The 15,253-nt window shown below is 40.9% G+C and overlaps 1 protein-coding gene and 1 long non-coding RNA gene across 2 annotated transcripts in view; one reads left to right on the top strand and one right to left on the bottom strand.

Annotated features, from left to right (window-relative positions):
• LOC140701209 (trafficking protein particle complex subunit 9-like) overlaps positions 1 to 15,253 on the bottom strand; it is a 722,564-nt gene that overhangs the window by 125,658 nt on the left and 581,653 nt on the right. The window contains exon 13 of the mRNA XM_072976650.1: positions 9,708 to 9,865. The gene's annotated coding sequence lies outside the window, so the exon portion shown is untranslated. Of the gene's footprint in view, positions 9,866 to 15,253 lie in introns of the transcript that reaches the window.
• Positions 1 to 15,253, top strand: part of LOC140701223 (uncharacterized) — a 60,968-nt gene that overhangs the window by 9,259 nt on the left and 36,456 nt on the right. The gene's annotated exons all lie outside the window — the stretch shown is intronic.

Here is a 15,253-nt window from a genome sequence, read left to right on the forward strand (position 1 = left end):
GGCTGCCTTCCCTCCCGCATGCTCTGCTGATCCTTGGTGTCCTCCGTGGAGACCAGGCCAACAGAGCTGTTCCCAACAGCTGCAAAGTCGCACACGTTAAATAAATCATTTTATTTTATATGATATTATACGTATATACCCATCCCTGAAAACAGCTTTGCCAGAAGCCCAAATCTTCAACAATAATCTGCAAAGGCAAATCAGGTCCCCAAGGGAAAACATGTCTTAAGTCGATGCAAAGGCCTCCAAAGTCCTCTCCAAGAATATAAACCAAACTGCCTGCAGGTCTGCAGCTGCAGGCGGTTACATGTCTGCTTTTAAAGCAACCCCTTCCTGCCCTCGGGTGCTACAATGCCCTTTTATGCCCTCCCATCGCAGGGCAAGAGCAGCCGCTGCAGAACCTTGCAGGGCAGCACTGACAGGACTGGACAAAGAGGATCAGAGCTAAACTAAGCCTTCTGATGACACGAGTTGTCACTCTGTCACTTTACAGATGAAGATATATATAGAGAGAGGTGGGGTGATAATGCTCAAAGTCACACAGCTAATAAGTGACAAAGTATATAACTCTGCTCCTCCCTCCTGTGTGACGCCCAACTGGGACACCCACAGGGTTCTCTCGTGGCTGCCTGAACAGTCTTTTCCTATCACTCATGACACACCACAGTGTCTGAACTTAGCATGCTTTTGCAGCATCTTTTCCCTCCAGTTTCTCAGGAACAAGGCTGTTCGGGCCTGTATGAATTCCGGCTTCCTGAAATCTCCATGCTCAGGCTGGTCTTGCCTGTGCATCTGGCATGCTGCTCAGAGGCTTTTCCTCCCCTGCAGGAGGACGTTTCTAATCTTCACAGGGACACAACCTCAGGGGAGCTCTCCTCTCGCCCTCAGCACGGCAGGTGTCCCAGACCTCATCCCGAGCAGCCCCATTAGGACGGTGTCTGCCCAGCTCTGCTAGTCAGAACAGCAGCCTCAATGCCAGGGATTATGCCCAGGTCACACTGCAAACCTACTGCCCGCCTCACAGCCCCCAGCCAGCAGGTCACCTGGAAGTCACAGCAAGTGCCCCACCCAATCCAGAAGTCTCTCCTTTTGCCAGCACCACTGATGACTGGTTTCCAACCTTTGGTCAGTTTCGCACAAAAGAGCACCTTCTACAGTGAAGCGGGTGGTTTTTCTTCTGCACCTCATCCTTACTGGAAACGTAAAGGGAAACCAAAAGGCCTTTTCTCAACCCTTTTCTGATGAAACCCTCCCACCCACAATACTCATATGCTCAAGAGCTTTGGATCCACATGATTTTCTTTCCCTTATGCTAAGTGGCTCAAAAAACTGAGGGATTCTTTCTCCTTTGAGGGTATTAGCACTCAGTTTCTCGGCTTTAATCTGTTTTTGTCTCTCTCTTCAGTGACCCTAGCAGTTGCCACCTCTTACTCCCTTCAGCAGCCTCCCTCCCAACATCTAGTCCAGGAAATCAGCTGTGATGAGGGGCCCGGGGGCCGTCACAGAAGATGCAACTAAGGCAGAGAGAGGCTACATAATTTGCCTAAGAAATCACCTTGAACCACCAACAGAGTGTGTCACCTCCCTCTGTTTAACTCTTATGCTAAGCAAGTTAACTTTTTGTAGATTATGTTTATAAACAGATGAGGTATGAAAATACATACAAGAGCACACATCAACTCTAAGATATTCATTAACTCCACTATTTTGTTTCTATTTATTTTATTTCTATTAAAAAATTAAGAACCCCTGCAGTCAATATAGCAAAATGTTACTGGGTTTTAAATCCAGAATATAGAGGGGTTGTGTCATTACTTATTCTTATATGTATATTCACAAGACAAAATGATTTGAAAGTCTCTCTCCTCGCCCCCTACTCACTATTGGCTCTTACCAGAGCTCCCAGACCACACATCTAAGAGCCTTTCACTTTACCAACAGCTGAACTCATCAGTTTTCCCCCAGAACTCCCTCTGCAGCTTTCCCTCCTCAGAACACAGCAGGACCATTATTTAACTCATTAATCCACCCAGAAACCTGGGCCTTACTCCATCCTACCTTCACAGAAAGCATTGACCCTTTCCTCTTTACCATCTAAACATGCCTTCAATATGTTCGCTTTTACCCACTGACCGTCCCACCGCTCAAGTGGAAGCCAACAACACTGCCCACCTGGACTCATGAGTCTCCCAAGTGGCCCCACAGCCACTCTCCCCTACTTGAGACAAATGGGATTGTGTCACTCCCACGCTTTTTGGACTCTTTTCAGACCCTCTGTTCTTAGAAGAAACTTCAATTTCTTCACCTGGTGAAGGTCTTTGCCATGAAACTATCAGCTCAGGAAGGGCAGGACATGCCCTCGTTCCTCGGCCACACCATCTGGCAGAGCATCAGCTTGGGAGGATTGAGTTCTTAGCAAACTAATTCACTTATCCATACAAACCCATGGTACATTAGAAAGATTTTAGATGTTGAGCTCGACTATTAATTTGGGGATTTTGCACTGGCAACCTGCAAGTATATATTCTAATCATTGTGTCTTCTTAAAACCACACCCAGATAAAAGGAGTATTTGTGGAATGTCTTCGGAGTAAAAGGGACTGTACTTTTACAGATTTTATGTTTTATACTATGAACAACCCGGACAGGGTCACAAATGGAACCGCCTCACAAGTGACAGAAGACAGGTGAGACGCATATAGCAAAAGGTCACAAAGATGGTAAGAGCAAAGTTGTTTCTCCAACCCCCGAAAAAATTCCTCCAAGAACTGAAAACTAAGAATTTTGAAAGTAAAATGCTATCATATAAAGAAAGAAAATAAATAATCCTCTTCATCAGGGTTTCTAGATCTGACTGCAGAGTTATTAGCAGGCCATACTGAATCCTAGAACAGAAAAATCAGATGGACTAGTGGTAAGTTCCAGGAAAACGGCAGTAATTCCTCCACTTGAAAGAGGACACACACTCACTTGTTGAAGGTGATTGTAAACCACATTCTGCAGAAATTCAGAAGATTCAGGCACCGCTTCTAGATGGTGATGACACGGAAGGACGGCTTGGATGCATGCTTCTAACTGAGTCACCGGCATTCTTACACTGCAGGGGGAAATGGAGGCCCTCAGCCAAGAGCAAAGATGTTCCTGTCATGTATCCCAGGCCGTGCCTCGGGGACTCAGTGTCCTGTAGCAGGCCGTCCCCAGGCGAGGACCCGCAGCGTGGCCCAAGCAAGCAGGAGGGGCACTGTGCTTGAGAAATCCCATCCCCCATGGGGGCAAGAGGGGCTGGTGGGGTTGTGTGAACCTATAAATGCTCATAGAAATACACCTGCATACATTCAAGTGATAAAATTAAAAGTAGCAGGCTATTTAACAAAATTTCAATTGTCAGTGTTAATTTTACCATTCCATTCCGCTTGTCCCCTGCACACTGAGACAGGCTTAGGCTCTCTCACACCTGCAGCTCTGATGCAATAGTTGTGAATTTATTTTACTTTGCTGCAAGTGTCTTCGCTCCCAGTGTCACTGTGAATGTCGTCTCTTAACACAGTCAGGTATCTTCCTGGATCTCTCCCTGAGTTCCTTGCTCCTGCTTCTCAGATCCTGAGATAAAGAACAGGTGAAGGCACATGACTGGAAAAGTCAATGTGGACTTGACCAAAGTCCTCAGTGACCCCCTAGGTGAGTGCTGCCCACCCCTTACCTTCAATTCTCAAGGTTCTGCCCAGAGTGACATCCAGACAGGAGAGAGTCCTGGGCCCTATTAAAAGCTGTGTGGCTTGGGTGCAGGGAAAGCAGCAGGAGCTTGTTCCGTAGCCGGTCCCATCCACACCTCTGCTCCTCTCTCTCCCGAGGCCCCGCTGCCAAGCCCCCAGGCTCCCTGAGCTTCTGTCCTTCTCTTCTACTCTACTTCAAGCCCATTTCCTCTTCCTTTATTCCCTGATTATCCCCAGCTGGAGTGATTTTTCTATCATAGAATCTGAAAAAATTTCCTGCAGCTGAAAAAGAGGTGCCAGAGGTCAACGCCCATATGGTGGTTCCTGAAGAGAGCCCCTTGTTAGGGAGACCCTCACCAACACTCACAGGGCATCAGGCATGTTGCAGGGTGGACCACCCCCAATAAGAGTTTGCTGTGACCCCAAGGCACGCACAGCATCCCTGCTCACTAAAATATAGTTGTAGTCCTTTATTAAGAAGCAAAAATAAAAAAATTGCTCATGTTTCTTAGTAGAATTATTTATGAGGGAGAAAAAGAAATTGTAATAGAAAGAACAAATTTCACTCCATGTTAGATGTGTTCGTTTGGCTTTAATCCTGTACCTTGTTTTCTAGGCTCAGACTTGCTGTTTCTGCACCTTTTGTAAAAGAAAGTTGCCTTTAGCCTGAAATATCCAGGAGGGCCTATTCTCCCGGCTCTGATCTTTAAGAATATTTGCTCTTCTACACTTATGTATAGATGGCAAGTTGTAAAATAGTGAATAACCTTTCTTTTTTTTGGAGGTTATACGGGGGCACCATAATTTGACCCACATGGACAGCTGCAGGAACAAAGGATTTCAAGGACAAACAATTCATACAACAAGAAGATTGCAACAACCAGCCACATCCCTGCCCCTTTTTGGTATAAAAGGAGACTGAATTCTGCCCTGGGGATGAGAGTTCTACTGGATAACAATATGCCATTTCCTGGGCCTGCCAGCTTTTCAAATAAAGTCTCTTTCCCTTACTCCAACATCTCATCTCCCGATTTATTGGCCTGTCATGCAGCAAGCAGAACGAGTTTGGACTTGGTAACAAATTGACTGCCTTAGAGGTAGTATGTCTCCACTGTTTCCTCATTTCCAGTATGTCACAATCTATCAATTTTATATGCTTTTTAACAACACGAACAAAAAACCTATTATAAGGAATTGATTCCACAGAAATAAAATTATTTCTACTCCTTCAAAACTTTTTTCTATTTTAGTTTGTTTTGCTTATTGAAAAGAAAATAAATTCAAATCATTTTATATCATGTATTTTTATAGCTAGATATTGTAAATACTACAAAGGTATTTAAATTGCAATAAAAATTGTTCATATATTAGTATAAAGATATATACACAATCAATGCAGATTAGGAAAGGAGTAGATATTTACTAAAAATCCACTGCACATCCAGTCTTTTACAAGCATATCCTGGAATATAAGCTCTATTATCCAGGGGCCCCCCACCCCCATTCTCACTGCCGTGTCCCTTAGTAATCAACTACCAAGGCACCAGCATAGAACCATGCGATCGCTATTTTAGGTGTAAATGAGGGAATTAGCTCATTCAATTCTAAAACAGAAACCTTAAAATAAATACTGAACTTATTTACAGATAAACAAATTTGGACACAAGAAAGTACAGTTTCTCCCCAAATTCACAAAGATAATAACTGGTAAAGGCAAGATTTGAACTCATCTGCCTTGAATATAAAGCTAAGGTGGAAATCCCCTTCGACTGTGGAGGAACAGCAGCACAACCTGTCACCTTATCTTTGTTCGGATCTGGCTTTAGACAGCCTGAGACAGCACCCCATTCCTATGGAACTTGAGGGCAAACAATAACAATAAGGATTTTATATTCAGTATTTTCTTAAGTCTCAATTATATAAAGTGTCAGCAGGTCAGCAGAAAACTCTGGGAAATATGAGTGGGTCCAGAGCTTTTTGCTGATAAGAAACTCAATCTATCAGGACAGAGTGACCTTCCCATGAGAGGCCTCATGTACATAAACTAAAGGCAGCTGAGCAATGAAAACTAGCAAGAACATGGAACTCAAGCAAGAAGGATCCCTACCATTCCCTGCCCAGTTGCCTCTTCACCCTTGTGGACAAGATGGCAGAAGGTCCAGGTTCTTGTCCAAGTTACAACATCATGGATTCTCACCCATAATATATTACGACTCTATTCTGTCTTAAGTCCTTTCCAACTAAAATATGATGACACCAATATCTCAGCAGAATGTCTATGTCTCCACTTTCTCTCTTCTATTAGGAGACTATATCTATGGCTACAAAGCAGAAATTCAATTAAAAACACCATGCACGAAGCCTGGTGAACGTCTGTGTAAGAGACACTGTTCTCACGCTCAGTGAGTGAAAACTCAGAAAAAGTGGTCCTTCTCCCTCTGCAAGTGGGAGGGAGGCTGATTGTGTGTGTGTGTGTGTGCACGCGTGTGTTTGTAAATCAAATACAATGTATTCTGGGATGTGCACAGATTTTCTTTATGTTACTATCATTTCATGAGGATGAGCCAACCTTTAAATTAATTTGAATCTAGTATTCTGAGAGAGTCTCAGGCTCTTTTGGTGGAGGATGGGAAAGGGGAAAGGAAAGGAGGAAAGAAGTAAATGAAGCAAAGTTGTAAGAATACTGCTAGGGAAAGGCAAGTCATTAATTTTGTTCCTACTTGCATCACACACAAATTAGGGACTGGCTTTCCCCCATGTCTTGTCAAGCACTGAGTTGCAGAAGAACAGCCGACAGCCCATTTCTCACTGAGCTTGTGACTGTACGTGGCATCTTATAGACGCTAATTATTTAACCTGACCAAACAATCTAGCAGCAGGCTGTAATTCTCCTATTTTGAGAGATAAGAAAACAGGAAGTGAAAGAGGGTATATAGCTTGACAAAAGTCAGAGGACAAGTAAACTAAAGAGGATGAATTCAAACTCAGATCTGAATGCAGAGTCTGATCTTCCCACTCCCAGGGCTGGAAAATCCTTAACACACAGGGTCCCCAGCTCCTCTGCATTGTTCCTGGCACCAAGCATTTCCCATGGTGATATTCTCCAGTTCTCAGACACAGCGCTCTGTGCAGCCAATAACCTCCATTCGACCTTGATCATCTACCTGCCATGCCCACCAGACTTCACCAGGCAGGAAAGCTGGCTTTCAACTGCATACAAAGCCACCCCTGGTTTATCCTGGACTCTTCAGTGGCTTTTCCAGCGTAAAGGCAGCCATGAAAGTGCTCACAGTTTGTACATGAGCCACACTACCTCTCTCCATCTGTCTCCTCATCTATACTACTTTGCTATGACCATTTTGAGAATCTTGGAAACAAATTTTTAAAAACAGAAAAGAAAGGATTCTGTAACTAGTACTTAATACTTACAATTTTAAATGAGAAGTTACAAAGTGAGTATTTACAAACCGAATCTTCCTTCCTAGGTGTCAGTTTTAACAGTTAAAAAATATAATAGCAAAAAATTCTCACTTAAAAAATTAACAAAATCATCAACAATAATCTGGAATAAACTCAAAAACAATGCCCATGTTGTACATGGAGAAAGTACAGGACTGTACTGTGGGGTAAAGTAAGAGGTGTGAAAGTAGAGACATCAACATTTTGTATGGAGGAAAGCAGTTTTGAAAAAATGTACGTTCTCCTAAATATAATTCAAAATTACTAAAAAATCCCATGACAACACTTCTTTTTTTTTTAACTTGAAAAATTATATTAGAATTCTTCAGGAATAATAAAGTCATAATACTAGCCAAGAAAATATGGGATGGTAAAGAGAATCAAAAAAAATCGCACTGTCAGATATTAAATATATTTTTACAATATGTAAGATATAGTGCTAGAGTAAGAAAGTAAGATTGACAGAAATAAACCATGAGCTCAAAAAGAGACTCTAGTGTACATAAGTATTCTTTACAGGTGTGATTTCAAGTTAAAAAGCAAAGTATGAATTCAATAATTGTCTTGGGACAATCAGAGAATCCCCTGGAAAGAACAAATTCTATTCCAGTCATAATGACCGCAAGAAAAATTACAGAAAGTGATGTGAATATTAGAAAGTACTAATAACAGCGAATATAATTCTTTGCTCATATTAATTCAACTTCTCCTCACTATAACAAGTACCATTATCATCTCCATCTTAGAGATTAAAAAAACCTACAGAAGAAATTTATACCGTTATAAGAAAGTATTTCTAAGAATAATATCAAGGATAAAACCCAAAAAGAAGACATTTACTATCTTAAGATTATTTTGGGCCACAACAAAAATGAACCTACTGAACAAAATGAAAGGCAAAAAATGACAAGGAAAAGCTCTCTGATACATCTTGATGAAGACAAGGGGTTAATGTTCATAATATATATAGAGCTGTCACAAAGCAACAAGAAGCTCCCTCACTTAAATGTGTTCAACGGACAAAAGAGATCATTCACTTTTTAAAAGTCAGATGGCTAATGAGTGAAAAATGCTCAATACCTCACTGGTCATCAAGTGTAAATTAAAACAATGAAAAAGTACTTTTGCTCATCATATTGGCACATATTTTTAAAAGATATTCTAGCTAGTGTCCATGTTTGAGAGAACAAACTGTGAGCGATCTTCTGGAGGACGACATGTCAATGGATATGTAAACTCTGAAAAACGTGTGTACACACAGGCTGAACTCCACTTTTAGGAATCGTTTCATTTAGAAAAAATCAGTTCAAAAAGATGTACTCATCAGAGCATTTACACAGCACTGTTTAAAATGGTGAGAAGAAAAGCTGAAGTGAAATCATATCCAGCGATAGAGAATTGGTTACATAAGTTATTCTACATCTTTTCATTCCCCAAAGGAGAAGGAATTTCTAGATTCACTTGAAAGGAGCCTGTGATTTATGTAGTTGTCACATCCAAGGACTAAATTTCCAGAAACCTTAACTAGAGAAATACTTATACAAGATCGCAGGAATGTTTGTATAAGAAGGATTCCAGTCAAACACCCTTTCTGACAGTGGAAGATGGAGAAAACTTAAGTGTCTACCATCAAGACAATGATGCGGTAAATCACGGCGAGCTGTGGGCACTAAAGTTCCGGCGTTTCGGCGTGGTCCAAGGCCTTGTCCACAGTACTCTCCCACGAAAGGTGTCCTTACACGAGACCAAACCTGCACATCAGGAAAACCCTCTACTCTATCTGAAAGGACCGGGTGAGACTAGAGGGGGAAGAAGTCAATGATATATACCTGAGTGAATAAACCGAGCTGCAGAAAACATATAGTATGGCCTTATTTTTCAATAAAGCATATATACACTCACATATACATAGATTTCTCATATTCGTGATGTATGTGTATATATATATGACATAGGCATAAAGGTCATGAAATACATACTCCATATTGTCAGCAGTTTTTACTCTCTGGAAATAAGGGGAAGGGAAGTAGGGGACTTTCGGTACCACCACAGTTCTCTTTTCAGTATTTCAGTTAAGTATACTTGGAGTTTAAAAGTTTATTTAAGTCCAAAGTAAAATGGACGATGCCTCCACAAGACAGAATGCTATACTGGTCATTAAAAATCATGCCAGTGGAGATAGAATATTGTAGAAAAATGTGTAATAAGCCGAATGGAAAATGGAGGTCTCCATACAGAAAACAGGCACACAGTGCTCGCTGGTTTTTATGACAGAGGTAATACACACTGATGAAAAGAACAGAAAATAGATGTTAAAGTGTTAATTATTATCTCTGAGTACTGGGAACAAGATAGACACTTTTGACACTTTTTTCAGACTTTTATATTAAATACACACTATTTTTCACCTGAAAAAAGCATTTTTTGATGTCTAGTACCACACATTGGAAAAAACACACGAGTACTTACATAAACAAATAACTAGGAGACACCGCAGCACCGTCACGCAGTGTAGAAAGGGCGATCCTGAATAACACCACGCAGTTACATAAGGACCCACAAAGTGAGAGCACCCCCTGTAACAGGGCGCCCCCCCTTCTATTTGTCAGTTGTGTCTTCAGGGCTGAGGCAATTCTGAGCACGGCCAGTGTCAGTGCTGGTGTCTGGATGGATGCCACTGGAGGTGAAGGCACCTGCAAGCTGAGAGGAAGAACAGAAATCATCCTCTGCTTTTTCTGTCTTGTTTCTTTGTTACTTTTAAAGAGAGGCGTAAATAAGATAAACTGAATCTTCCCTACTGAAATTTCAGTAATGAAACCGTTTTTAAAGTGTTCACAACTTATATTCTGCCTATGACTGTCTTTTCAACAAAGCATCATATTTATTAAATGTTAATTAACTCAGTTAATTAACTACTTGTTGAAACCAATTAAAGAACATGAAATGCACTACGTGAAAGCACCAAGCCTGCAGTGACTAGCTCAGCTGTCTTGACGTCAGTGCAGTCAAACCCCACCATCCCGTGGCCCTGAGCTTCTGATGCTGGTAAGAGAGCACGCTGCTGCCTCAGATGGAGAGAAACGGTGAAAGCATTTTCTGAAATCTACAGCACTGAAAAAACATAACTGATAAATCCCAGGCTCCTTTGAGGCTGTCATTTTCCGTTTCTGGCCAACACCCGTTAATGAGCAGAACCACCCCATTCCCGAGTCATGGGACTCACGTGGGCAGAAGTTTTGGAGAATTTTCCAGGTATAGAATGTAAACCAACTATACATAAGACTCTGAAAAAGAAAAGATGCAATACTTTGATTTTGGAAGACACTAAAATATTCTCCTAATCCTTAGTATTTGGAAAGGTTGGGCTTCTACTAAGCCACTTATTTATTTCACAGCCAATGAGCATCTTCCACAAACCCTGTTTCCCTGTGTCTGCTGGGAACTTCAGGCACATTGATGCTGTCTATCTTATAAGTCACAAGGCAGAGGCGTGTGTCTCACGCCTGCAAATCTCACACAGACTCAACTCCTAGCCTCACTGTATGAACTTGGCCCCATTTTCTCACCTGTTTATTTGGTATCTGTTCTTCTGTAAGCTGCCTGAAATGCTTCTTGGAACAAGTCAGAAGAATGAGTGGGTAGAGAAATGGACAGATGGACAGGTGAGAGATGGGCAGACAAACAGAGAGTCTCCAAGAGAAGGGGAGCAATCAAAATTACCTATGCAAAACCCTCTTCTAGTCAGGGAAGGAAACCACCACGGAGAAGTGTGAAGAGGCAGGTAGCTTAGGACTGTTTCCTGGATTCCATGAAAAGTCACACCAAGAGATGAGAGGGTAGAAGTATAAATAATAAAAGAAAAAAAGCATGCATGTTTGAAAAATATATCTACATTATGTACTTTCTAAAGAATAGAGTCAAATCAGCAAGGCCCAATAACACAGTCCTTGGGTATTTACAGAAGTGAGAATCCCATCTCCAATTCGCAAGGCATCCCTTCGGAGCACTGAGAATCTACACGGTGTGGTCATAAAGCCATCACCGCAAAAGCTATGCTATCCTGCACTTACGAGGAAAGAGCAGCTGTGCTCGGTCTGCCTACACGCGTCTTTTACAGCCCTCAGCACCTCTACGGGGGAGGGACGCCTAGCGAGCCCCATCTCTGCAGGACAGAAAACAAGTCCAGGAGAGGCTAAGCCGACCCACCAATTCTCCATCTCACAGGACTTGTCACTCCAGACCCGGACTCGAACTCGGACCCACGTTTGTAACCACAGTACTACAGTACTTTATGTGCTTTTTGTGTGTATAATACATTTGTTTCTGGCATGAAAGGGTATTTAATAAATGATCGGTTGTCTTGTCTATCTCATTAGCTCACAATCTTTATATTTTTGTATTGTACTCTTCCCCTGGAGAAAGGAACGGAAAGAGCGGGGGTCAGAATGAGGTGGGGCTCCATTCTTTATCTGTTACCTCATCTCATCCAAGTCCCCAAACAGGGAGAAAGAGCAAGTGTTCTCTTCATCATTTAAAGAGAGGGCTCCAGTGATGGTGACTTACTCAACTCCAAAACCAAGTCTGGGGGAAGGGCACATGCAGCAACGAGAGCAGTATCACCTGTAGGAAGGCAAAAAGAGCTCAGGGGATGGCTCAATGGGTCAGCCTGATTTAATTTCAATCGATAAAACAATAACACACTCTAAAAATATTAGCATACAATGGATTTGCTCTTTCTTGACATCTAGCAAGTTTCCACATCTCACATGTAACATTATCATGAACTAGTGAAAGGAAGAGTCCACAGACAAGGAAAATCAATGCCACAGGCAGACTGAAACCCAGGCTGGAGGAAAGGAAGAGAAAGGGCATAGTTAAGAAGAGGGGAAATTCTGGGAAAAATACATCATCACAAGGACTCTCAAACATCATCCAGCAATCATATAATCATTCTTTCAAGAGAGAGTTACTTAGGTCCTATTTTGTGCAGCATTGTACAGTGGGCGAAGCAAGAGCACAGCGTCCGGTGGCAGCAAGTTGCGGAGCTCCAATACACTTCTGATCCCGGTACCTTGCACACTTGTCCTCAGTATAAAGGCAAAAAATATAGTAAAATAATCCAATGTAAACTCTATGCAATGCTGAAAAAAAATTAAAGAAGACCTAAATACCTGGACAGACACACCACGCACATTCCTGGATCAAATGACAGCATTCTTGGTATGGCAGTGCTCCCCAGAGCGATCCATATATTCAACGTGGACTCGATCACAATCCCAGCGGGTTGCTCTGCAGAAACTGACTATCTGCTCCTACAATTCATATGGGAATTCGAGGATCTCAGTAACCAAACCGTAGTTGAAATAGAAGAACAATTTGAGAGGACTTGTAATTCTCAATTTCAAACCTTACAACTGTATCTCCAGGTGAGATTAGAGGCCATTTTTAAGTTATAATTGTGTTTATCCTTATTTTCTAAATTCTGTACAATGAATATACCTGTTAGAATAAGAAATATAAAAAGTAAGGTATTTTTTAAAACATGCAAACCGATTCATTCATTGGGAAAAAAATATTTTGACTATAAAGATGAAAACAAATATCTAGTGAAAAAGGACTATTTAAAAACAAGAGTGCATTTACATTTTTCGTAAATTGGAACCTGAAAAGCACAAACACATCAAGTTTCTAGGGAGAGTGTTGCAACATATTAATTGTTATTTCCAAAATTCTAATTGAACAATGAAAACTCAAGAAAGGGAAAATCTTGATTGACAGCCAACTGCAAACACATGGAGATCAAAGGCCTAGAAATCATAGTTCCTTTAACTCTGCTACTAACTCAATAGGAGAGGAAATTCCTCACAGAGGGGACAGTGGAATCCCATGCATAAGACAGGATACACACTACAAACTGCACTAGAATTTGGGGTGGTTTCCTTAGAAGAATTCTAAAGTTACAACATTGCTGAAAAACTATAAAAACACTGACAGACAGATTAAAACACACAGTCATATATATTATATAGAAAGATATGAAGTCTGCTCCCATGTTGCATAGAAATACGAACATATTTGTTCATTTATGGGCACTGATTACTTTATCCCAGGTAGAATATTTCAACTAAAATAGATAATCAATAATACACTCCTCTTGTCAAGGCTAGTTGATAAGTTACTCTGCTATGTAAGCATAATGTGTCTAAGATAGATTTAAAATTAGTGAAAAAGATTTTTGTATGGTTTCTTGAACCCTTCTCAAAACACCAAGCTTAATTTTAAAATAAATCTGAGCAGTATTTCTATATGATCTTTTCCCTCGTGAAACGAACAACACAGTCTGTTGTCAAAATTCTTTCCTTACAATGATTCACGAGCACCGTATCCTCACAAAACTGCTGGACAGCAAGGCACTATCCAGACACTGTGACAAAAGAAATGAAACACAAGGAAGACAGTGACCCTATTCTGCAGGGCTAATAATCTGTTCCAACACCGGGTTTTTATTTGATTGGTTTGATTGGTTAGAAAAATAAAATCACTCAAGTACATTCTTCTTTGAGCATTATGTAAATCATGACTCTCTTTTTAGTGTCATGAGCAGGAAAGACTTGAGCATGAATTGATTAGATCAACTAGGCACAATCATCACTGGAGCCTGAGTAATAAATAAGTACATGAGACCTAAAATAAACCTACACAGATCTCTACAAGGAAAATGAAGAGGTGAGTTCCCCAATGAGAAAACAAACAATCAAGAAATCAAAAAAGGAAAACTTTTTCATTAACGATTCCAGGCAGTAGTGGAGCATGGTGGTGAAGATCACAAATGCTGGGGACAAACATGAGGGTCTGAAATCCCACAGCACTGGGTAGCTGTGACACTGATATTTCAGTGAAATTTTCTGCAACTCAGTCTCCTATCCATAGACTGTGGACAACCACAGCACCCATCTCCTAGAACGGTCTTAAGAATTAAGTTATTTTTTATATAAAAGTTTAAATAAAATACCTCAGATTTTAATTACCCCAAAAGCTCAAGGAACAAAGAAAACAGTGATAAATTGGAGTTCATCAAATGTTAAAAATTTGCTTCAAAGGACACCATCCAGAAAGTGAAAAAACAACAGAGAGGAGAAAATTTTTTCAAATTATTTATCTGATTAAGTATTCAGATAAAATAAAAGAAAAAACTCCTACAACTCAAGAAAAAGAGAACTCAATTAAAATGTGAATAAAGTATCTGAAAATGTATTTTTCAAAGAAAATATACAAATGGCCAATAATCACAATCAAACGATGTTCAATATCATTAGCTGTAAAAGAAATCAAGTCAAAACCACTAGGAGAAACCGCTTCACACTCACTACAATAGGTTATAATAAAAAAATGTGTAACAAGCACTAATGAAGACACAGAGGAAGCGGAGCGCGCAGCCCTTACTGGTGAGGATGTAACACAGCGTGGCCACTTTAGAAAACAGCCTGGCAGGTCCTCAGAGAGTTGAACATTTGGTTTATGAATGACCCAGCATTTCTGCTCTCTGGTCACACAAGTAAGAGAACTGAAAACAAATGTCCACATAAAAACTCCTACAGGAGTATTCACGGTGCCATTACTCTTCACACCCAAAAAGCAGAAACAACACAAATGACTATCACCTGATGAATGGGTAAACAGTGGGGCCCGGATATACAGTAGAATATAATTCAGCAATAGCAAAGCATAGAGTACTGACCCAGGCCACAACCTGGAAAAACATTGAAAAAGTTACTCAGTGTGAAAGAAGTCAGTCACAATAGACAGTTCCATTTACATGAAATAACTTGTTTTACATGAAATGTCCAGCACAGGCAAATCCACAGAGAGAGAACAGTGGCTGCCTGGGGCTGGGGGAGGATGAGGAAGATGGGAATGACTGCTTGTGCATACAGGGCTTCCTGTTGGGGGATGAAAATATTCTAAGATTGACTGCGATGCACAATTCTGGGCATTGAGTAAAAACCGCTGTACATTTTAATGGGTGAATTGTATTAAAACTGTTAAGGACAAAAGCACCTAGGGCCAGAACCTTCAAATAG

This window comes from Vicugna pacos, chromosome 14, assembly GCF_048564905.1.
Source record: "Vicugna pacos chromosome 14, VicPac4, whole genome shotgun sequence".
In the NCBI taxonomy this organism is placed as follows: domain Eukaryota; kingdom Metazoa; phylum Chordata; class Mammalia; order Artiodactyla; family Camelidae; genus Vicugna; species Vicugna pacos.